The 26,192-nt window shown below is 41.4% G+C and overlaps 1 pseudogene across 1 annotated transcript in view; it reads right to left on the minus strand.

Annotated features, from left to right (window-relative positions):
* Positions 1-24,650: 24,650 nt before the first annotated feature.
* Positions 24,651-26,192, minus strand: part of LOC311488774 (transcription termination factor 2-like) — a 30,289-nt pseudogene continuing 28,747 nt past the window's right edge. The window contains exons 13-14 of the transcript XR_014699933.1: positions 25,023-25,124; positions 24,651-24,816 (exon numbers count right to left, since the gene is read on the minus strand). The product of XR_014699933.1 is annotated as a transcription termination factor 2-like (transcript). The remainder of the gene's footprint in view (positions 24,817-25,022; positions 25,125-26,192) is intronic.

Raw genomic sequence — 26,192 nt, forward strand, 5'->3', positions numbered from 1 at the left:
CTGCCAATGGAACTGGTTCCCTTGTATTTATTGATGATGTAACTGCTGACAAAAGCAGCAGGATGAATTCTGAAGTGTTTCAATATTATCTGCTCATATTCAGCCAAATGCTTCACAACTCATTGGACGGCACTTCACAGTACAGATGGACAATGACCTGAAGCATACTGCGAAAGCAACCAAAGAGTTTTTTAAGGCAAAGAAGTGGAATGTTATGCAATGGTCAAGTCAATCACCTGACCTGGATCTGACTGAGCATGCATTTCACTTGCTGAAGACAAAACTGAAGGAAAATGTCCCAAGAACAAGCAGGAACTGAAGACAGTTGCAGTAGAGGCCTGGCAGAGCATCACCAGGGATGAAACCCAGCGTCTGGTGATGTCTACGCGTTCAGACTTCAGGCTGTAATTGACTGCAAAGGATTTACAACCAAGTATTAAAAAGTGAAAGTCTGATTTATGATTGTTAATTTGTCCCATTACTTTTGGTCCCTTAAAAAGTGGGAGGCACATATACAAACTGTTGTAATTCCTACACCGTTCACCTGATTTGGATGTAAATACCCTCAAATTAAAGCTGAAAGTCTGCAGTTAAAGCACATCTTGTTGGTTTCATTTCAAATCCATTGTGGTGGTGTATAGAGCCAAAAAGATTAGAATTGTGTCGATGTCCCAATATTTATGGACCTGACTGTATTTAACAATACTGCCCTTCATCAACATCAAATGTGTTAATTATGCTAAAATTGAAAATGAATGGATAAAACACACTCTGAAGGTTTGGACAATAGTTAGAAAAAAGCTTGGAGGTCCATTATCTGTGTCGAGGTCCATGTCAATGGTGGGTAACATAGAATTTCCCCCCTCAGTGTGGGATAGTGGGTTTAGAAGGTGGGTTGATAAAGGTCTTAGCACAATTAACTCACTATTCAATGGAACACAGTTGGTCCATTTTAATTGCAGTGATATTGCAGTAATACAGAAAATTAAAATGAATCTGTTTTTATATTAAACAATGTGATGTACATTGTCCCTTTAAAGCTTGTACCAATTACAAAGTTGTCACTTTTAAGAGTTTTCTGCATTAATTTACACAATAGACGAGTTAAACAACTAAAACTAAGATAAATGATCCACTGCCACAATAGTCTAAAGTAATAAACACAATGCCTCAACTTTTTTTAACAATATATTTATTGTTTTTGTCATAGAAAACATACAGTCACATGGACAGTAACATAGTGAACATCCCTCCTCCCCCAACCCTCAAGAGTAAACATGTAAACATTGAGAGAAGGAAAAAAATAACTGAAAATGAAATAAAACACAAAATTAATAGTGGTCCTGCTTATTTATAAGAGGCATGCTCGTTTCCTCAAGAGCCACCAATCAAATGTACTCATCAATTTCAGTCTGATCACTTTCCAGTAACTGTATAAAAGTGTCCCATATCTCTGTGAACTTATTTAGTTTAACTTTGGCAACATAAATTAATTTCTCCAGTGTCAAGCATGAAGCCATTTCCCGTAACCACATTCCAGGTGTAGGACTATCCAGGGCTAGCTAGCAGGCTAACACGACAAATAAACAAAGTTGTTAAAAAACGTCGTTTCACCTCCACCTGTCCAGCCCACATCACCAACAAATGTCTTACCTTTATCGTTTCACCGCTTTTCTTCCTCCGTTTTCTTTTTCTTCCGTTTTCCACGCCACTGAGATAACTTCTTTTTGATGCCATTACTGTGTTTGTTTAATATTCTCGCTAACGGGAATCATTCATTGACCGTATGTAGGAGCTGACTGTCAATTATTCCCACAACACCTGTCTGCGGCCCGCTACGTCCCTCACTGTGTGACAGTGTCCCCTGGTGGCCTGGGGACACTAAGCATTCGCCTCGTTCTCTACTATAGATAAACACAATCTTAATATTGAAAATCAAATCTGATAACACACAGCTATGTCTTATAAAGTACAACACTAGAGACATTATGTTGGCCTGGGTCAGTGACAAATTTACACCTACATTTATTTAAATATTATCACATTAAAGACAAATACAACCATAATACATAATGTTTAAAAATGCATATGTAAGTAAAATAAACTCTGTCAGGTGAGACATATAAAAAGACAATAAAATATAGATTGAAATATGCAGTTCAGAGTAACTTAACAGTGCTTTAGTGTCTGTTGAGGGAACTGCTTCATAACAACTAAAAATATAATTAAAAGTGAATAAAAAAATAAAGCAGCAGTAATCAAGTAACAGGTTTTACCATAATTATTTATTTCCTCACTCATGATTAAATATAAAAATATTGACAATGTGGTAACGGTCTCAGTCTCTCTGATCTCAGACACCAAAGATGATTTTGGACAGGTTCTCTCGTTCAAAGCGAGACATTTTCAATACTGAACATATATAAAACAAAAAAACACCAATGTTTCTGATGACCTAGTATCTGCAAAACACCACCAGCTGGTAAAGAAGACATTTGAAGCTTGAAATGTTTTGATATAACTCTGACCAAATGACTAAATCTAAATGAGACACAGGTTCTCTCTGTTTGTAAAGCAGTGATTTAATCAGTTTTGTCAGAGACAGAACAAACAAATGGAGAGAAAAAAAACACGTTGTTCCCCACTCTGATGTTATTAAGCGTCTTGGCTACTAAATCCTCTCGCTGGATTTCCTAGTGATGGAGAAACCGAAGCTTTCTGAACCACTGAATCAATCTGAAGCAATTATGTTGAAATAGTTCAGTTAAATGTGGCGACATCTGCTGGATAAAGTTATACACAGCATTCGCATGAAACGAAGGGAAACAAAACAGAAAGTTGTTTGCTTAACAATAAAGGATCTACAGTATGTGCATCTTGAAATGCTTGATTTCTTTTCTTTTATAGAAAATAACATACTTGTATGAGTTTGCTATCATATAATACTGTATGTTTTAAATATATGCTTTTATAAGATTGATAGAAATACAAAAAAATATATTTACAAAATAAGTGAAATACCTGTGCATCTAGGGACGGTGATGACAGTAGTAAATGCTTGTGAAACTGGGAAGGGGATTTGGGTGGTTTAGAGATTTTTATTTAAAAACAAGATAATTTCAGCTGAGTTAAGCTTGTCTGTTCCTCTTCTATGTATGTAAACAGGTATGTAAATCAGTGTACAGTGTGTGAATGCTTATGTGCCGATGTGAGTATGCAAGTTATTCTAATGTTATACTAATCTTACCTTAAACTTCACTCTCCCTCGTTCTAAATCAATGAATGTGACATATGCAAAACTCTCCTGGGATTGTGCCCATTTATAAGCACTGTGAGTTTGACAATCCCGTGACACATCGCCGATGGCGGCCGACACGCGTGGGACGCAATGAAGCTTCATTTGGGGCGTGATTTTTCAACTGATTAAGCAAGGCATCGTCGCAATACTTCTGCTTTGAAAGCTCGACACTATTTCGAGCGTCTGCTTCGTGCGTAACGTCTCTCGGAGTTCCGTCGGCACGATTACCTGGTGGATGTATTTATTTCCCTGTCGGATCAGCTGTCTCAGGAGTCGGGAGACGCCGGGTCCAGTGGAGCAACGTCCGACTCTGACTGACTGACTGACTAACGTTAAAAAATTCGATACCGTGAGTACCCGGTGTGCATTTTTGTTTTGTATGTGCTGTTTGCTGGACGCTGGTTACTTTGAGTTTATTTCCTTATTTTGTGTTGGAGTCCGCGGTAAAACCCGGAGCGGAGTTTTGAGTTGTTGTTTTGTGGTGGCGCATGTATTGGACTGAACTGTGGTATTGTGGAACACTGAAACGGACTTTTCCCAAATGGACTGAACTGGGATTAACAAAACAGACTTTTTTGCACGGTGGATTATAATTGTGAAAATATATGTGGTGGAAATCGCATTGCTGGTTTGTTTGATTGCTTTTGTGGTTTATTGATGTGTTTGATCTCCCTGGTTATTATTTTGTGTGGGTTGACGAAACTATTTTTGTTCTGTTTTCCCTGCTGGCATTTCAACATTGATTCAACGTTGAATAAACGTTATATACAAAGGGTGAATCAACGTTGGATTTGCAAATTGAATCAACGTTGATATTGCAACATTGTTTCAACATCCGCCATTTCAACATAGATGAACATTGTCAACGGTGAATATGATATATTGCAACATTGAAACAACGTTGAAACAACGCAGTAAAATCCAACATGGTTAAAGCCTCAACTACAAATCAACGTTGAATAAACGTTGATATTGCAACATTGCTTCAACATTTTACCTTTATTAGCCTATGCAACTTGCAGTAGGCCTATCACACACAAAAATGATAAACACCTCCATCAAGAACCAGTCAACTTATTTTTTTTTTTACATTATTTTATTTTGTTTTACAACATAAATGATCTATCCGAATCATTCAGCAACAGCAACAGCAGGGATCTTCCGACGCCGACCACCACCCACACTCTCCGGTGCATACTTCAAGAATTTTGCCATGATGTCCACTATTTGGGTCAGGGTGGTTTTATGGTCGCTGAAGACCGCATCTAAAGAGGAAACAACAAACCATTATTGTCAAAAACTAGTGAAAAAGCCTGTGGACATTCTCCGGGATTTGAATCAGGGATATTCCGATCACTGAACGACCCGTTCTACCAACTGAGCTACGCTCGACCAACCAGCCGCAAGGACCTTTGTGAACAAGCAAAAATATCCATTTGCATAGTATGTGGGTCTGTGTGTGCCTTGCATGGCAGTTGCCACCATTGGTGTATGAATGTGTGTGTGAATGGGTGAACGAGAGGTCATTGTAAAGCGCTTTGTCCGCTCGCGGTCAGTGTAAGTACAGTGCGTGCAGAATTATTAGGTACCTCATGTTTTTGCGTTTTACGTGGTTGTGATCACTTATTTAAACCTGTTGGGTAGTCTAACATGCTTGCGGATATGATCAGTGATTTCTGGTCCAAAAAAGGCCCAAACATAAATTATCACATTCATCTAATCTTTCCTAACGATCCGCTAGCTGCCTGCCCCATAAGCAAGCCGTCAAAAAACGTGTCTCTGTAGGCAAGCTAGGCTCCGAGATCTAGCTAGATAGAGAAGTGAAAAATTACCAAGTGCTGCAACCAATGCAAACAAGTTCACAATCCAGGGTTCCTCACACATTTTTGCCATGAATTTTCAAAATGTTTCCATGACAGAAGAGAAGACACATTATTGATCCAAGGGGGAGATTTTTCCTCTGCATTTGACCCAGCCAGGGGCCAGTATACACATCACACACAGACATACTGTACATAGCAATTGGAGCAATGGGCCTGGCAGGAACACATACACACAAGGAGCACACTGACTCTTTCGGTGAGGGTGGGAACCCTGACAATCAGTCAGTTAATTGTAAGATGATATATTCATTCAATCATTCATTCATTCATCTTCTGTAACTGCTTATTCCTGTTAAGGGTCGCGGGGGTCTACTGGAGCCTATCCCAGCTGTCATTGGGTGAGAGGCAGGGGTACACCCTGGACAGGTCGCCAGTCTATCTCAGGGCTAACACAGAGAGACAGACAACCATTCACACTCACATCCACACCTACAGTCAATTTAGAATCACCAATGAACCTAACCAGCATGTCTTTGGACGGTGGGAGGAAGCTGGAGAACCTGGAGAGAACATGCAAACTCCACACAGAAAGGCTCAGTCGGCCTGGATTAGAACCCGGGACCTTCTCACTGTGAGGCATCAGTGCTAACCACCTCGCCACTGTGCCACCCAATATATTCATATATTCATACCAGCATAATGATCCATGCTGCATTCTTGTTCTGGAGTTTCAGAAGGAGCATGTTGATTTGCTGCAGTCTCAGGCCTGTCATCTCTCCTCCTTTTCCTATGGTACCTACAGTAACAGCAGAAATTTACAGTTAGACTAATCCATATCTCAAAACCAGCTGTAGACATGAAAGCTTATTCAAGAGAGGAAAACAAAACAAAAAAAACGACTGAGAGGAGGGCAACTCTAATCTTACCTGTCCATCTTTGCATCAGAGTTCTGGCTTTGTTTTGTGTACATAAACACCGATGGCACAAAATCAGGACTACTTGAGTCCAATGACGCCTCGCCTGCAAAAATAAAACACAACACGTTTGTTTAGCCTAGCAAGCTAGTAGGCAAATCTAACGCCAGCTTATCAAACTTTAGCTGCATTTGATTATTATTCTATATCAAACAGACAATCACTAATGTAAAATCAAAGAGTAGGCTAGATAGATAACCTTACCCGATATAAAGTGGGCGCTGCAGACGCGAGCATTTTTGATGATGTCCTCATTCCAGTCAACACGTTTAATCGCCTGCAGCCACAGGCGCCGCCGGTTGCTTTGAAATGCTCGTGATCCTGTCGGAATCCTGTAAAATTGTAGTCCTCCGGTAGAATAGCGATTCGTACAACCGTACACGCAACAACCAGACATGTTGATGTAAGGAAAAGTTCGTAAACGCTTGCTAACTTGTTGCTATCTCGTCTTTGTCAGTCAGATCTGCCGGAAAACAACACCACTTCCGTTGCCAAAATGCGCGCGCATATATTATATGACGTCGGCTGAAAAAGGGTCTGTTGCGCACAGCAGCGGGAAAACTAGTTCTAGGCAACTACTGGACACTACGCTGGAGCACGGCCGGCTGAAGTAAGTAAGTGATTTCATTAATGGTTTGATTTTGAGTTAATTTTCTTTTATTTTAAACAAAACGTATTAACATAAACGTTACTAGCTATTAACAATAACGTTATTTATTCTGACTCATGAGGCGCTAATTTACTAGCTAGCTAACGTAAGCTAAAGTTAGTCAGTCAGCTGCCGCCTTCCAGAGAGTTGAACGAATAATGCTAACGTTAACATTAGCTACTGAAATTTAAACCAGTCTGCGTTTCTCTATAAAGTCTCATTAGCTAGCTAACGGTAACTAGCTATGAACTTGCTAATTAGGCGCCGCTTACTTAACACAGTGTGACTGATGGCCGTTATTTGGAAGTTATTTGAATGCTTTAATTTGACCGAAAATGTATTAACGTCAACATGACTCTGGGTCTGTCTCAAATCGCGTACTTCTGCACTTACAATACCTAATTTGAGTACGTGAGGGCGTTCACACTGAAAATTCCAACGAGACGAAGTGCACTGCAAGTACCCGGATGGTGTACTCATAACGGTCAAAAAGCTGAGTGTGGAACGCTGCACACTAAACGTAAGCCATCTTGGCTACGAAGCGGAAGGGGAGGGACTATCAACCCAATTCAAACTTGCGATAGTGGCGGCTGATATCGGCGGCAGTGATTTGGAAGCGGTGGTGGAGCAGTTTTACAGGTCCATACAGATGTAAGTAATATGACATTTAATGAAAATGATCTATATTGCTGTTTTACACGTAGTACTATTAAATTGCTGCTCGATATACGCTCGCGGTCAAAATCAAAATACGGCGTCAGTCATTCGTCATTTCCGGTAAGTATAGGCGTAGCACCCGATCTGAGACGATACTACCTTTTTGAAAATTACGCTCTACGGACGTAAGTGCATATTGCTCATAGTGCATGATATCGAAGTGTACTGACGAAAGTACGCTATTTGAGACACACTAACGTGGTTTTAAGCTAGGCTATATTTGTCAGCTAATCGTGTGTTCAATTCTTCAGGAGTTCTACTGAGAACTGATGTCTCACCTGCAGTGCAATTCCATTACTTTTAGTGTTAATGAGCATGTAACGAAGTATTTTTGTAAATCAAGTAACGCAATTACAGTTACTGAAATTTAAATTTACTATACTTTTTTTTTTATTAAAGAAAAACAAGCAAGGTGCTTACAGGACAAGGACAAAAACAGTGTAGTCTAAATTCATACTGTGTGTTTTTCAGAACTCTTTCAAATGCCTTGATGGCCAAGATGAGTATGAAAGGGGGATCGGGGAAGCTGTCATTTTCCCAGTCATGGCTCTGCAAGACCATCTGTGGTAAGTTTAAATTGAATATCATATTTTGGAGCTATATGGTTTTGTGAAATTAACAGTGTAAACAGAATTTGTGATACATGTGGTAAATGGACTACACTTATACATATAGCTTTTATCCAAAGCACTTTACAATGAAAGACTCTCCTTCACCGATTCACACACCAACGGCAGTTACTGCCATGCAAGGCGCTATCACGGCCCATTGGGAGAATTTTGGGGTTCAGTGTCAAGGACACTTATTCGGTCTGGTGGACGGTCTGGCCGTCATGCAACCCCTCTGTCAGCCACTATGGCGCGAGGGCACACAGCTAGGAATGCGCCAGGGATGCGCAGGGCCAGGAACACACACACGCGCAGTGCAGTTCCACGGGCCATCCAAATGCGCCACCCCTAGTGTTCTCCATGTATTTTTTTTTTTTTTTCAAATCAAAACAAGACAATGACATACGTATTCCATTATTATCTTGTTTTGATTTGGTTTTGAATACAATTTTGTTGAAATAGTTAGTTACAAGCTTGGTACCTAAGAATCCTGCACAGACAATGGTGACAACTTGTAGTTATTACATCTGCTAGTTGACTATCAATGAGGTCTTGCAGACAAAAGTGTTAAAGGTTGTATCAGCGATTTCTGGCCCAAAAAAGGCCCAAACATCTAAAGATCTAGCTGAAGAGGATATAGCAGTTTCGAAGAGAGAGTATGACGATCTGAACCTCAGGTACAGTCAACTCCAGGAGGACTATGCCACGCTGCGACAGGAGTTTGATACACTGCAAGCGGAAAATGTAAAGCTGAAAGAGGAGCTGCGAAAATCCACATTCTCCTACACCACTGTTAAGTGCAACATTGGACAATTGATTTTTCTCACAGGACTGACCTCTGTGGTCTTTGAGTGGCTGATTACAAAAATAATGGGCAGCGTAGAAAGAATTCACAACAAACTTACAGTAGAGGACCACCTATTGATTATATTGATGAAATTAAGATTGGGCCTATGTAATACTGATTTGGCTTATAGATTTCAAGTATCAAAAACCACTATATCAAATATTTTGCGGAGCTGGGTCCCTGCTATGGCCTTGGTCCTCAAGCCACTCATTAAATGGCCAAGTAAAGGTGCTGTACTTAAAAATATGCCAAAAATATTCAAGCGCAACTTTAAAACATGCCGGTGCATAATAGATTGCACAGAAATTTTCATTGCTAGACCCAGTAATCTGACTTCCAGGGCCCAGACATGGTCAAACTATAAACACAACAACACCATTAAATATTTGATCGGCATCACTCCAGCTGGTGCAATTTCATTTCTGTCTCCTGGGTGGGGTGGACGGGTTTCAGACAAGCAGATCACTAAGGAGTCAGGTTTCCTCAAACTTTTGGAGCCTAGGGATGAGATTTTAGCAGACAGAGGATTTCTCATCAGAGACGAGCTTGCGGCCTATGGTGCAACGCTTCGTATCCCTCATTTCACAAAAGGAAAGAAGCAGCTTTCTGCACAGGAAGTGGACACATCTAGACAACTTTCTCGTGTGAGGATCCATGTAGAACGGGTTATTGGTCGGTGGAAAAACTTTAAGATTTTGCAAACAGTTATTCCAGTTTCGCAGGTTAACATTCTAGATGATGCTGTTATTGTATGTGGTGCCCTGACAAACCTCTGTAAGAGTGTTGTTCTAAAATGAGTTACACATAACCGTGTATGACTTGATTTTACATGTGTAAAACATGTATTTAGGCCTACTGTACATACAACTTAATGCATTTTAATATCTATAGAGCATCACAGTCCCGCCCACAGCCGATGCCGGAAGTAACAATCCAATGCAATTTCTCCATTGACAGTTCGGATATAAGCCATAAAAACTTAACTGCACATGGTTGACTTAAAACCAGCTACGGCTGTACTAAGCGATTGTATATGCTCATGTAGACACCAAAAGTTCATGGGGCACTAACCTTGTTTTGAGATAAATGCCTTTTATTCGCGATGTCTTGGATAAGTACTTCATTACCCACAATCCTGAAAAATCCCACAATCCTACAGTGATGCATCTGATCGGTGGAACTCGTGGAACGTCTGGTTAAACCCCGCGAAGCAGGTCCGTGAAGACTGAAGAGTCTGTGCTGCTGTGTGGGCTACTGTAATGTTATTGTCTACTGTACGATCACAAATAAAAAATAAAATAAAAATAAAAATAAATAAAAAAGAACTGTTTCAACATTGACACAACAACTGACATTATTTCACCTATAATTCAACATTGATTTTCTTGACCCTTTTACAACCATTTAGCATTAAACATTGTTTCAACATTGTTTCAACATTGACGGAACAACTGACGTTATTTCACCTATATTTCAACATTGAAGGTCGGTCGTGTGCCGGCTGGGTTATTTTACTTTGTCAGACTTGACTCTGACTGGCACCCCAACATTTCAATGTACAAATATACAAATATATACAAACATATTTAAAATGGCAGTTTTATCATATCTGGTTAAGTGCGCGGTCCTATGTGGCCCTCTGGTAGTGTCTATGAAACACAAACATGATTTAGAGGAAGTGAAATCGCTGGAGCAGCATTTGTATAAGTGTTTGGGACTGGGGGAGGGGGGTAGCAGCATATACATAGTGTTGTGGAAGTTTTTCCTCTGCTGCTGGTGTAGAATGAAATAGAGACTTCTGCCGGCCGACAAGGTTTTATTTTCTTTGCAAAGAAAAGGTCAATCAACACGGGAGCGGTCAAAGGTGAAGAAAGACCCCGAATGTGGGGAAACCTAAACATTTATACCCTTTGTCTGCTGCAGGGGTCGGCCCCTCAAGGAAGTGTTGTCACAACCTTTTGTATATTTCAGGTATCGACGCCGACCCTCGTTGGTGTGTTTTACACTTGGGGTATCCTGCAGGAGAGTGATGAGATGACTACATTCGGTCACATCGGACTCACTTTGTGGTCTGATGTGACACTCAGACACATCAAGAGGCTGTTGTTAAGAGATTAGATTCTGGCGTCTTAATCACAACAGAGCGTACACATGCCAAAAGGCAGGTATATCACTAGTTAGATGCAAATGGAGGAGATTTGATCCAATTAGGCCATATAGTGTGTCTCTATATGGTTTGAATACACTTTTTCCTTCCTGTAAGCTGCAGAGTGGCAGTAAACCCTCTGAACACGTGCTGGTGTAAGTGTAGAAATAGCTGAAACGTTGGCTGAATCACACACCCTCAAGTTTCCCGTGTGTGAAGAATAGTCATTTACGCCCAACTAACAGCTGGCTGGCATCTGAGCATAGTTCATTCATGGAGAAACCATAGGAGGGTTGACAAGTTGTTCTTTGACACAAATGTGGCATGGCAGGCCACAACCTCAGTGAGTTCTACTTCTTATAGCAGGAAGAAATTGTGGTTTCACGACGGTAGGAAAGAAAAACACTGGACAGAAGAGAGTGATACACTCAGCCTGTCCATTGTTTAACTGAAATAGTATTCATAAGTTATAAATTATAATGCAGTAACTTCTGGTGACGTCTCAACAGCACATATCTTTCTGTCCTTTGCAATCCTGCACACCTTAAAGAAACTTTTTACGCCGCTTCAAAACAAACGTTAAAAATGACTTAAAAGATCTTTTATGGAGCTGCAAAAGGATGCAAACCTGTCAGCTGAGCAGACGACCTATCACTGTAGCCCTTCCTGTAACTCAGACTCAGGGTCTGTCCTGTGACACTGATGTTGCTGAAGGTCTTAGTAGATGCTGACAAAATGGATTTGTCTGACCAGGTCTGACATGCTTGCAGTATGTCAGCATCTTAACTCACAAATTGCCCGAGATGTGACAGTGTTAGTGTTTTCTCCCTTGTTATTTGCCCACAGAGCTTTCCAGAATGCACCCTAACCTTTGACTAGTGCATACTACAATGAGTAATGAGAGGGCATTCAAAACAAACGCTTCTCATTCATTCAATGTTCTTTGCTGCCACAACGTAGCCTATAGACGATGGGTTCGTTTTGACTTGCTGTCATGCAAGATTTGTTCAAATGTGGAAGGAGATTAATAGTAATATAATGTTATGAGGAAGACGTCTCACTGAATGTAACTACTGTTTAACTCTTACTCTTCTCTAATTAATAGACACTGCTGTAAATATAAAACCCTCATTCATAATTTTAGGGATTTCTGCTTTAATAATTGTACTAACAGCACAGACTTTTATTTGCTACAGCTCTTTTACGTCGCTCTAAATCTTAACACTGAACCACTAGGTAGAAACGCTTCAAGGTTTTTGCGATGCATGCGAGACATGGTTTGAATTGTTCTCAGGTTACTGGGGGTGCAGACATTTAACAGCCTTACATACAGTGTTACAGTTGTTAAAGGACAAGCAATTTAACATCTTCCATTTATTAATTTATTTATTTGAGTTATTTATTACTCATTTTGAACTTGGCAATTTTTTTATTTATTTTTTTTAGTTATTAGTATGTGTTTCTAATAAGAACATATTACCTTTTATTCTGGGCAGATATTTTTTTCTTATTTCATTCTCTATTTTTTATTCTCTATTGTATTCTATTTTATCATTATTTATTCTGCTTCTGATGTTTATTACTTATTAATTGTACTTGGACCCAGGCTATATCATGCTACTCCTGCTATATTATTGTTGTGTGAATGGTTGTATGTCTAGATGGTGGACTGTAGAAACTGAATTGCCCTTTGGGGATTAATAAAGCTTTCTGTGTTCAAAACTTCAACCTTCACAGTAAAAAGTAACTTTCAGAGTAAAAAGTAAAAAAGGTGATCAACCTGTTTAATCCCACCGTAAATAAATGTTGAGTCATTTCTTTTTTAACTTCTGGAAGCTCTAAACGTGTTGTTTTGGCTCTGGGCAGCTAATGGAAGTTTTAAAATAAAAGAATAGGTTTTGCTACTCAAAATTTTGTCAATGTCAGATACATAGATACTTTATTTGTTCTGCTCGGTGTCAAAATTTTAGTCTGTTTATTCTATTTATCTAGTTTTGTTTTATACAGAGCTTTTAACTTTCAGAGGTTTTTGATCTTTTAGACTCTAAAATAACCCCAAAGTGATGCCTGCTACATCACAGTCATTCATCAGCTGACTGGTTCCTTTCTGCTGGATAAGCTAAATAGCAACCTGCAGTGGGCTAGGATGAAAGTGAAGCCTATTAAATCTAGGAGTATTTCTATTGTTAAAGGAAAGGTAGTAGATAAGAAGTTTGTTATAAATGATGAGGTAGTTCCCACAGTGCTGGAAAAGCCAGTGAAGAGCTTGGGAAGATGGTATGATGCAAGTCTTAGTGATAAGGCGCAGTTTGAAGGGTTGAGGCAGGAAATGATTCAAGGCATTTCAAGCATAGACCGGTCAGGGCTACCAGGGAAGTTAAAATTGTGGTGCTGGCAATTTGGTTTACTGCCTCGGCTAATGTGGCCGCTGACGGTGTATGAGGTTGCCCTTTCAAAGGTAGAAAAGTTAGAAAGAATGATTAATTCATCTATCAGAAAGTGGCTTGGTGTCCCACGCTGCTTAAGTGACACAGCCTTGTATGGGAAAGGCATTCTGGAGCTCCCAGTTACCAGCTTAACAGAGGAGTTTAAGTGTGCTAAAGTTAGACTGGAAATGACTCTTACTCAGTCAAAGGATCCAGTGGTTAGGAGTGTAGCGCCTACTATTAAGACAGGGAGGAAGTGGAAGGCAAAAGAGGCAGTACAGCAAGCACAGGCAGCTCTTAAACATAGGGATATCATAGGTCATGTACAGCAAGGGCGTGGAGGCTTAGGGCTGTGTGCAGGGAAACCTCTGTGGAGCAAGGCATCAGCAGTGGAAAGGAGAAAGATGGTAGTGGAAGAAGTACAGAAGCAGGAGGAAGCAGTTAGATGCTCGAAGGCAGTGTCGCAGGCTAAGCAGGGTCAGTGGGTGAACTGGGAGAGTGTGGAGAAAAGGAAGTTGAAGTGGAGAGAGCTTTGGAGCATGGAGGCTAGCAGGATTAGATTTATGTTAGGGGCTACATACGATGTGCTGCCAACTCCCCAGAACCTAAACCAATGGGTAGGTGAGGATAATGCCTGTCCACTGTGCACTTGTGTCTGCACGCTTAGACATATTCTGACAGGTTGTAGGGTTAGTCTTTCCCAAGGACGTTATACCTGGCGTCACAATCAGGTACTGAAATGTTTAGCAGCTGCAATTGAGGAAAAACGGGTGAATTTAAATTCCATGGCCGTTAACAGAGAGAATAGATGTATTAAGTTTGTACGGGAGGGAGAAAAGGCTAGACCAGCAGGCATCAGGCATAACACGGGACAGCTAAGAGTAGGAGGAGCCTGGCAGATGAGAGCGGATTTAAATGGACAACTGGTTATTCCAACTGAGATAGTTAGCACTCGACTACGGCCAGATCTGCTGTTGTGGTCTGAGCCAGAGAAAGTAGTTTATTTCATAGAGCTGACTGTCCCATGGGACGATAGAGTTGAGGAGGCTAATGAGCGAAAAAGAGCTAAGTATGCAGAGTTAGCAGCAGATGCAGAGCAGAATGGATGGAAGGCTTATGTCCGCCCGGTAGAAGTGGGTTGCCGTGGATTTGTGGCAAAGTCGGTGATTGCTCTGCTGAGTGAGCTGGGCATACGGGGAAGGAGCCAGAGGACTGCGGTTAGCAACATGTCCCGGGCAGCAGAGAGAGCGAGCGACCGGTTATGGGTGCGCAGAAAGCATGCTAGCTGGGGAACTAGCTAAGGTAAGGAAGGCCACATGTAGGCCTCGATTTGTTTGTTACGCGATTTGTTTGTTACGTGTTTTCGGCCCGCATCAACGGGGCGAATCACGGTAGATTTGTTTGTTTGGCTCGTGGTTCAGTCCGCATCAACGGGGCGAATCACGGTAGATTTGTTTGTTTGGCTCGTGGTTCAGTCCGCATCAACGGGGCGAATCATGGTAGATTTGTTTGTTTGGCTCGTGGTTCAGTACGCATCAACGGGGCGAATCATGGTAGATTTGTTTGTTTGACTCGTGGTTATTAGTTACTATATTAGCTGTTGATAGACATCGAATGGTGAGGGAAACAGGGTTGTGCAGTGGCGGTGTGGAGGGGGGTGACTCCAGGACGCTGGAAGTCACTGTTAAGCCTTCTCGAGGTGTCGTGGGCCTAACTTAACGAAACATCGGTGAAGGGAGGTGCCCACTCGAAAACCCCAATGACATGCTGCATACTGCTGTTGTCTTCTTGTTACGTGGTAGCTATGGTTAGCTGCTGAGCGGGCCATACAAGCCAGCAGCGTTTAGTTAATGTTTTACAATGTCTGAACTATGCTGCTCAATGGGCTTACAAGCCAGCAGCTTTTACTTAGTTTATGTAGATTATAGGTTAATTGTCATATTAAATGACCATAGGTTTGGTAGGGTCTCTTAGCTGAACAGGGCCTCTAAATGTGTTTTGCCTGGGATTTTGGCACAAGGGATTATAACATCTTATCCTGTGTATTACTGAATGTGTGGAGTTTGCATGTTCTCCCTGTGTCTGCGTGGGTTCTCTCCAGGTTCTCCAGCTTCCTCCCACCGTCCAAAGACATGCTGGTTAGGTTCATTGATTCTAAATTGGCCGTAGGTGTGAGTGTGAATGGTTGTCTCTCTCTCTGTGTTAGCCCTGAGATAGACTGGAGACCTGTCCAGGGTGTATCCCACCTCTCACCCAGTGACAGCTGGAGCTAACCCCAACTGAATGAATGAATGAATGAATGAATGAACCATATGATGTAATAACACACTGGATCTACCTGTGGATAGAAACATCTTTATATTGTCCACCTCTATAGATTCATTCACAGGCCTGATCCTCCAACGCTGGATTCCTGTCAAAGGTTCAAAGCGAGACATTTTCAATACTGAACATATATAAAACAAAAAACACCAATGTTTCTGATGACCTAGTATCTGCAAAACATCACCAGCTGGTAAAGAAGACATTTGAAGCTTGAAATGTTTTGATATAACTCTTACTAAATGACTAAATCTAAATGAGACACAGGTTCTCTCTGTTTGTAAAGCAGTGATTTAATCAGTTTTGTCAGTGACAGAACAAACAAATGGAGAAAAAAAATCCACGTCGTTTCCCACTCTGATGTTATTGAATCACAACTCATCCATTCAGATTCAGAAAACTTTATTTGTCTCTGGGGGACAATTTAAGGCACAAGCGAACAGCATGATATTTATACAAAAAGACAAGAGTGTCAAGATGGACAGTGTAACAGCTTAACAGATATGTGTGGTAAAGTTAAAACCAAACTTTACACTGAAAATGAATTAAATGAATAAATAGTCATGTGATGTTCCAGTGTCATCCATCTTTACACTTTCCTTGAAATGAAAATCATATCCAGCAAGTGTAACACTGATCTCTGGTGGACAGAGGATGAGGATATCTATCTAACACGGTGTTGCAGCAGCAATGTACAGGCACTCAGAATACCACACATAATCTATAAAGGTAAAGAAATCTATGTACAAAATATACATGAAAAGACACTGACCAAAAACTACCATGAGCAAAACGTTTCAGTTACAATCAGTCCAGTGAGGAGTTGAACAAAATGATGGGATGAGTTAGGGCACGTCCACACGTACGAAAACGATCTTTTTTCTCTCCGTTTTTGACGTCATCGTTTCAAGAAATATCCGCGTCCACACAGGTCCGTTTCAGCACGACCGAAAACGCTGCTTCATATGCCAGGCCTATAGGTGGCGCTGTTGCAGTTTCAGAAATTCACCAAAAACGTAGAGGAAGAGGCGGAGCATGCGCATAAATCTTGAGCGCTGTTTACAAATCGCCTTTTTTGCTCAGCGTGGTGGCACAGGAGCATGATATTTTGCCCTAGTAAACCTAATAGGCACAGTATCTTCTCTAGCATGAAAACTAGCATGTAGTCCGCCATTGTTGTTGATGTTGTTATGAGACGTCTCGCGGGATGTGGAAGGCTGCTCGGGAGTGTGGCGATGACGTCATCGTTTTCCCCGTATTCGCCGTCCACAAAGAAACGCTAGAGCTGCGTTTTCAAATTTCTCCACCCTGGGACCTGTTTTCAGAAAAGTGCGTTTTAGGGCTATGCGTTTACAGGATACGTCTGGACGCTCGGCCAAAACGATTAAAAAAACCTCCGTTTTGGCGTTTTTGCGTTTCAGTGTGGACGGGCCACTAGACTGAGGGCCAAGTCCTCAACACCTCGGAAAACTGCTTCAGGACGGTTGGAAAACCATTCCAGGTGATTACCTCCAGAAGAATATAAAACATAAAATATTCTGGTTTGTTTTTGCACGTTTTTTGTTTACTACACAATTCCATGTATGTTTCTTTAGTTTGGATGACTTCATTATTGATCTACAAGGTAGAAAAGAATAAAACATGGGTTCTCAAGGTGTCATGGTTCAGTTCTACCTGAAAAAAACTACTTGACTTACTTACAGTTTGCATGCGACCTTCTTAGCTTGTCAGTCCATGGATATGAGACATTGTTGTTTACTGGAACATTCTTGGACTGATAAAAGCATCAAAAGAAACGTCAGGACCACAATGTATCTGTTACATTAAACAATTTCACATCTAAATAACATTTTACCAGCGCCGCCAGCATCAGAGAGAGGAGCCCTTGGTGTGTTCACTGTCAAAAAATAAAAGAACCATCATGACGCATCTACAAACTATATTTACACATATGTCTTCAAAAACTTGTGAGATTAAAAATTTTTTAATTGTCTTTAAAAATACAAATATTTGCTGATTTCCTGTTATTTTAAATTATTTGAATGCATGATTGAATAGATAATAGATGGATAACTGGAATAATTAATACTAATGACTATAATCATAACTTCTCCTCACCATCCTTGATGTCAGGATTCATGACGTTGTTCCCTGTCAAAAAAAAAAAGAAGAAATTGTCATCAGAACTCCACAGTGTGTCTTCAACAACCCTTCAAAACAAAACCTAAAAGAAATGTATCCTGGTTCAGTATAATGGTCCAATAACCTGTAGAACATATACACTGAACAACAATGGACCAAGAACAGAACCCTGTGGGACACCGAATGATAGAAAGGTACCCATTCAACATAAACTTGAATGGGATATCAGATACTACACTTAAAGAAGTAAATAGTGTTAATAGGTACATTTACACTCACCGGTCACTTTATTAGGTACACCTTGCTAGTACCGGGTTGGACCCCCTTTTGCCTTCAGAACTGCTTTAATCCTTCGTGGCATAGATTCAACAAGGTACTGGAAACATTCCTCAGAGAGTTTGGTCCATATTGACATGATAGCATCACGCAGTTGCTGCAGATTTGTCGGCTGCACATCCATGATGCGAATCTCCCGTTCCACCACATCCCAAAGGTGCTCTATTGGATTGAGATCTGGTGACTGTGGAGGCCATTTGAGTACAGTGAACTCATTGTCATGTTCAAGAAACCAGTCTGAGATGATTCGCGCTTTATGACACGGCGCGTTATCCTGCTGGAAGTAGCCATCAGAAGATGGGTACACTGTGGTCATAAAGGGATGGACATGGTCAGCAACAATACTCAGGTAGGCTGTGGCGTTGACACGATGCTCAATTGGTACTAATGGGCCCAAAGTGTGCCAAGAAAATATCCCCCACACCATTACACCACCACCAACAGCCTGAACCGTTGATACAAGGCAGGATGGATCCATGCTTTCATGTTGTTGACGCCAAATTCTGACCCTACCATCCGAATGTCGCAGCAGAAATCGAGACTCATCAGACCAGGCAACGTTTTTCCAATCTTCTATTGTCCAATTTTGGTGAGCCTGTGCGAATTGTAGCCTCAGTTTCCTGTTCTTAGCTGACAGGAGTGGCACCCGGTGTGGTCTTCTGCTGCTGTAGCCCATCCGCCTCAAGGTTCGACGTGTTGTGCGTTCAGAGATGCTCTTCTGCATACCTCGGTTGTAACGAGTGGTTATTTGAGTTACTGTTGCCTTTCCATCAGCTCGAACCAGTCTGGCCATTCTCCTCTGACCTCTGGCATCAACAAGGAATTTGCGCCCACAGAACTGCCGCTCACTGGATATTTTCTCTTTTTCGGACCATTCTCTGTAAACCCTAGAGATGGTTGTGCGTGAAAATCCCAGTAGATCAGCAGTTTCTGAAATACTCAGACCAGCCCGTCTGGCACCAACAACCATGCCACGTTCAAAGTCACTTAAATCACCTTTCTTCCCCATTCTGATGCTCGGTTTGAACTGAAGCAGATCGTCTTGACCATGTCTACATGCCTAAATGCATTGAGTTGCTGCCATGTGATTGGCTGATTAGAAATTTAAGTTAACGAGCAGTTGGACAGGTGTACCTAATAAAGTGGCCGGTGAGTGTATAATGATAATACACAGATGCATATTTAATTCTGTAGCATAAATTATAATTTTTAGTGAATTCTTACCTTTATCTATTTTGTGTTTGTAGAAGATGACACCAACAACCACTAGGATCAAGACCACCAGTATGAACAACCAATACAGATTCTCTACAAACAAAAAAATAAGAAAGAATAAAAATAGTATTCCAAAGTTACTATTTCACCAGATCCTTACTTCTCTATGTAGATATTTGTTGATGTAAACTCACGAGTGTTGGAGGAGGAGATGATGAAAGGGTTGTCGACTGGTTTGCTGCTTTCAGAGCTGACTGGGTTTTCCACCTTACAGACAAATGAAGGCTGCTTCTCCTCCTAGAAATCCAGTGAAAAACAACATTAGTTCATCAATTAAAATGGTATTTAATCTTTGTTCTTAACATCTAGATTACAGATGATGATGTTTGGTGTGTTAGTTGAGAGATTCTCTCAACAAAAAGTCACAGAGTGCATGAACGTGTGAATTATATAAACCCGTCTGTTACAGATTCAGCCACAAACCGTTGTTATGTTGAGCTCCTTGGTTTTACTCTTCATCTCTTCACCTGACCACCAGGTACAGGTGACTGGTTCAGCGTCTGTAGTGGTCCATTCACAGGTGAAAACACAGTAGGTGTTTTCAGCGTCACAGCTTTTTGAGACAGTGGGTGTAGGAACGGCAGCTGATAGAAACAAACAAACATTTCATTAGAGTTCAGGTGAATAAATTAATAAATATTTCAGTCAAACTTCAGTTAAATTTACTCCACTTACAGATAACCTGAATCTTAGTCGTGTCCAAGACTTTGTTGTTGACCTCTGCTGTGTAGCTGCCGCTGTCCTTTAGTGTCAGGCCTGAGATGGTCAGCTCTCCAGTTATGTTATTCAGTGTACAGCGACCTAAATGGACAATAGTCATGTTACTAACTTGAATTTTAAGGAGATCGTTTGAAATAAATTGGATGAATTCAAGTTCTCTGGGATGATCTGAGCAGTATAATGTTTTTAAGATGTAGAAATTGCTTAAAATTGACCCAACAAAGAAAAAATTATCCTTCAATTTTAAGTATACTTTAGGAGTTTAATTCAATGCATTTAGATGATTATAATTTTTATCTCTCAAAATTTCAGACAGACTGTACCTTTGAACTCCTGGAAGATTTTAAGCTTGTGTCCATACTTCGCCAAGACAGGATTCGATTTATGTATCCATGTTATGCTGGTGATGGTATCAGACACAGAGCCTGGACTAAGGACAACTTTATCTCCCACTTTCTTGTAGATGTCTGCAAAATAAAATACAAGAACTTTTTATTTTTTAAAATAGTCATTGTTACAGATAAAATACAGTATTACAGTTACTCTGCTGTTAAATATACAGTTCAGACATAAAACATTACAACCAACTGCCCCCTCAGTGCTGAAATGACCAGAACACAAATATAACATAAATATAAATGCAACAAAGTTCCACTTTTAAGAGCAAAGAGGATGGAGGACAGGCTCAGGATCAGAGGCAGAAAGCAGATAAGTTGGAGGAAATGTTAGAATATATTTAGCCGTGTTAAATAAAAACACAACCCTGTCATCAGCTCTTCTTCTTCTCCCTGATCCATTTCTCTCCTCTGTTGATTCCTCTCTCTCTCTTGGTTCCTCTTCTCCTTCATCACTAACTTTGTCTTCAGATATCCCACCTGACAGTTTCCCTGATTTCAGCCATTTGATCATATTTGCAACAATCAATGACATAAGAGGCCACAAGTTATATTCAGCATATACAGAAGAAGATAAACTTTTTTCAGCCATTACATTTTTCATCTCATGCATCCAGAGCAGCACAGTGGTGTGGTGGTTATCACTGATGCCTCACAGCAAGGGGCCAGTTGTGGATAGTTGTAACAAAAAAAACAGCCAATAGGATTAAAGGTCTTCTCGGGACTCCTCCCATTTAGTTATTTATTTTACATTCCCCAGAATGAGGGGTTCAAATCCCTCCTGGGACAAATATGAGCTGTGCAAGCATTGAAAACACTTGTGTTTAAAATTAATAAGTGTGAATGTAAAGTTTATAGTTCATGGCAAATTCATAAATGCTACTTTGAATGTAATAAAACACTACAACACATGCATGTAATTCAGTAGTGTAATTAAACTGCAATCGTTGCTGCTGTACAGTTAAAATTAACCAAACATAGTCAGATATAGTCTTATGATCCAAATGATCACGTAGAAAGAATATGTTTAATTTAAGCAGAACAACAGACAGCTACTACATCTCATGTGATAGCATGGAGGGCAGCTGTCCAAGTTAACCTCTATGTGAGAGTAACGTCCAACTTTACAACATAAATAAACTGTTTCCAACCTGGTACAAAAACAGTTTTGGTCTCTAGAGCTTATTTCTCAAAATTAGCAAATATAGTAATAGTGGAGTTTTGCTGAACTGAAGGCTGATGTCACCATTATTGAGAGTTTAGACTGTCGACAGGTAAACTGAAATGAACTACAAAACCTGACCAATATATAAGTCACCTGTTAATTAAAAACCTGTATTTTCTGCAAAATGAATGGCATGGCTGCTTTGAGTGACCTCCCAGGTAGCAGGCTGTCTTGAGCCTCAGCTCCACCTCTCTGACCACTGCTGAATCTGCTGGGAGGTAGATGGAGTGAGACAAAGATGGAGACACCAGAATGAGCTTCAAAACTGCTCTTCAGGAAAAATATCGGTGACGTCATTTCAGTGTTGTCTTAACAATCAAACTATAAGCAGACAATTTCTTCACATATTTAGATACTGCATGTAACCCCTCAAACCATATCCAGTACATACATAATTTCTTCTGCTCTGCCTCTCTGCGTCATGGATGGGAGAGTATTTAAACTCCTTGCAGGTCATCTCCCTGGTCATGCCCTTATCATGGTACAGACAGTATATATACACCGATAAGGAATAACATCATGACCACCTTCCCAATATTGACCAGTTTGGGATCCAGTGAATTTGGAGGCCAGGTCAACACCTTGTGCGTTTTTTGTGTCAGGCTGCGTCCTGCTGGGGATGGCTGCTGCCATCAAGGAGTGTCATTGCTATGGGGTGGGGGTGCATAGTCTGGTCTAGGCGGGTGCTACATGTCTAAGTAACATCAAATGACAACAAAGACATTCTATTCTATTCTATTATATCCTTCTAGTTGACGTGACCCAGGCAGAACAAACGCCCATCTTACAGTAGCTGGTTAACAAGGACTCCTGACCGCAGACTCGCAGACCGGTGTGACAGGAAGGTGGAGTGACAGCGGGGACGGCCAATCATACAAGAAACGGTAGAACCAATGGAGGAGCTTGTGGGCGGGGCTAAGCTAAGGGAAACAGGCTTCAGTTTAAGCGGCCGTTTTCTGCTTGGCTGCCAAGCCTAGGAGTACAGCGATGCCACTCGCATAACTCACAGATGAGACCATGAACCACCACCCCCTCAAACATGAGATATGAGTTGAAAAACCAAAACCATCTTTTATCAAATGAATTACAGATATGCAGCCGTGCAGGCGCGTTTAAGCGGTAAAACATATACTGACTTTACTTTTAAAAGTCGAGAAAGAGTAGAGTGTCACAAAAACCGCTAATCCTACCTGCTTTGACACGAGACGTATTTATGGTCATCAAAACAATCACAGCCGTCACCTTACAGATAGTGGTAAAAGCCGACTCCATCTCCTCCGGAATAAATTGAAAATAAACTTGAGAGATGACTAACAATATCAGAAACAACTCTGAAAAATAGACAGAGCTCAGATAGAGGAGCATCGGACCAGCCGAAGTGTCAGCGGTAACGCGCAAGGCGTGTTGTGTTCATATATGCTCGTACGTTACGACATCTGAAACACATGCACGTCTTTTTGTCCACAGCGAACTTCACAACAAACATCAGCCTGACGTTGATTTTATTCTCCTTTAAACGTTTGTTTTAAACAATCGTCTTGCTCACGCGCTTTATTAATAGATTCTAAAAAACTAATCAACTGAAAACGTGTTGTGTCGATTCTTACTCTATTGTTTCGTCGTTTGGTATACAGTCGCCAAAATAACCAGATTTCCTAAAGGCAACACGCTTTCGCACTGCTGCTGGGAGGAAACCATTGGAGGAAACTAACGGAACCAAATCTTGAAGTGGGCGTCAGGCTCCATGCTGACAGAGTAAAAAGTAAACAAAGGTGATCAACCCGTTAAATCTCACCGTAAACAACTGTTGACAGTCATTTTTTAAACTTCTGGAGGCTCTGAAAGTGTTGTTATGGCTCTGGGCAGCTAATGTAAGTTTTAAAATGAAAGAATAGATTCTCTGCTCCAAACTTTATCAATGTCATTCAACTAGTGTGAGTGGTCATAACCAGGTCTCTTTAGATCGGGTCTGCCTCAAACCTGTACAACAGGAAATTAGTAAAATATTTTAAAGGGTCTACTACTGATATATAACGTGAATTATATGCCAGCATGCATCTTTTGATCATAATGACAGAGATATCTGGAAGAGGCTTCAGTCCAGCCTACCCCACCCCCGAATTCAGGATTCCACAAAAAGTTAACAAAAATGCAGACAGTGCCACAACTGCTCACAGCAATTTTTTGTGTGTACACAAGTCAGATTGAAGAATCTGTGTAAATTTAGACTGTGCAGTTTCCCATAGATCCCATAAAACCTTTTGTTATAACATCATTACAACAACATTATGTTTTAGGGATGTCTAAGGAGTGAAATTCTTATTCCTGTGAAGGGTCGCGGGGTCTGCTGGAGCCTATCCCAGCTGTCATCGGGCGAGAGGTGGGGTACATCCTGGACAGGTCTCCAGTCTATCTCAGGGCGAACACAGAGAAACGGACAACCATTCACACTCACACCTATGGCCAATCTAGAATCAATGAACCTAACCAGCATGTCTTTGGACGTTGGGAGGAAGCTGGAGAACCTGGAGAGAACCCACGCAGACACAGGGAGAACATGCAAACTCCACACAGAAAGCTGTGAGGCATCAGTGCTAACCACCTCACCACTGTGTCGCCCTAAGGAGTGCAAATGAATAAAAAAATGAAGCAGCAGTAATCAAGTAACCAGTTTTACCATAATTATTTATCCATAATTATTTATTTGCTCACTCATGATTAAATATAAACACATTAACATTGTGGTAACAGTCTCAGTCTCTCTGATCTCAGACAACAAAGATGATCTTAAGATCAGCCAGGGAGAGTTTAGAGAAGGTGCTTCCTGTTCCTGACAGCACATTCTGGGCCAGCTCCTTCTTCTTCACCTGCAGTGTTGAAATCTTCTCCTCTACTGTGCCTTCATACACAAACCTGGTGCAACAAAGACACATTTTTAAGAACACTAACACAAGAGCGGTTTATACAAATTCATCCAGAATAAACCCCAGAGATAAAGTTTATGTGGATTAGTTTCATTCCTGTATACCTGACACAACACTTTAACACTTTGTCTCAATGGGAATGTTGTTTTCCAGCAACACCATACGATGTAAGAACAAATAATAGTTTTTACACACACACTGGATCTCCTTCTGATTCTTTTCCTGTGGATAGTGACATCTTTACGTTGTCCACCTCTATAGATTCGGTCACAAGCCTGATCCTCCAACGCTGGATTCCTGTCAAAGGTTCAAAGAAAAGCAAATTTAATTTTCAAACAGTGTTATAGGCGGTTTATGCTTCTGCGTTAATCTGACACCGTACCTACGGCCACAGACAGGTGGCGGTCCCCACCTGCCTGAAGACCGCCACGTTCATCCCCATTCCCAAAACATCCACAGTGACAAGCGTGAATGACTATCGGCCGGTAGCCCTCATGGCCCGCATCAAGGACTACATCGACGTCACTGTGGACCTGCACCAGTACGCATACAGGAAGAACCGATCCACAGAGGACGCCATATCTTCTGTGGTCCACACGACCCTCACCCACTTAGAGAACAAGGACTCTTATGTCCGCCTGCTCTTCGTGGATTTCACATCAGCCTTCAACACCATCATACCACAGACCCTGGTACATAAACTGACAACACTCGGACTGAGCTCCACACTCTACAACTGGGTCCAGGATCTCCTAACAGACAGGCCGCAGTCTGTGAGGATCCACGATGTCTCCTCCACCTCCATCACCCTCAGCACCGGCTCCCCCCAGGGCTGTGTGCTGAGCCCCCTCCTGTTCACCCTGCTCACATACGACTGCTCAGTGATACATCCGAGCTGTCTGATTGTGAAGCTTGTGGACGATACAGCTGTGGTTGGACGCATCGCTAACAACAACGAGTCCGACTACAGGAAGGAGGTGGAACACCTGGAGGGTTGGTGCAGAGAAAACAACATCTGCATCAACGTGAAGAAGACCAAGGAGATGATCGTGGACTTCAGAAGGGGCAGACACCTCCCCCCTCCCCTGCATATCGGAGGGACAGCGGTGGAAGTGGTCTCCAGCTACAGGTACCTGGGCGTCCACATCACCGACGACCTCACCTGGAGCACCAACACTTCCTGCCTGATTAGGAAGGCACACCAGCGTCTCTATTTTCTCAGGCGGGTCGGACTGCGGAGCTCAGTCCTGACATCTTTCTACGGATGTGTGGTGGAGAGCGTCCTGTGCTCCTGCATCACTGTGTGGCACGGCAGCTGCTCTGCAGCAGAGAAGAAAGCTCTGCAGAGGGTGGTGAAAGCTGCAC

The sequence above is a fragment of the Chelon labrosus genome (assembly GCF_963514085.1).
Source record: "Chelon labrosus genome assembly, chromosome: 5".
Taxonomy (NCBI): Eukaryota; Metazoa; Chordata; class Actinopteri; order Mugiliformes; family Mugilidae; genus Chelon; species Chelon labrosus.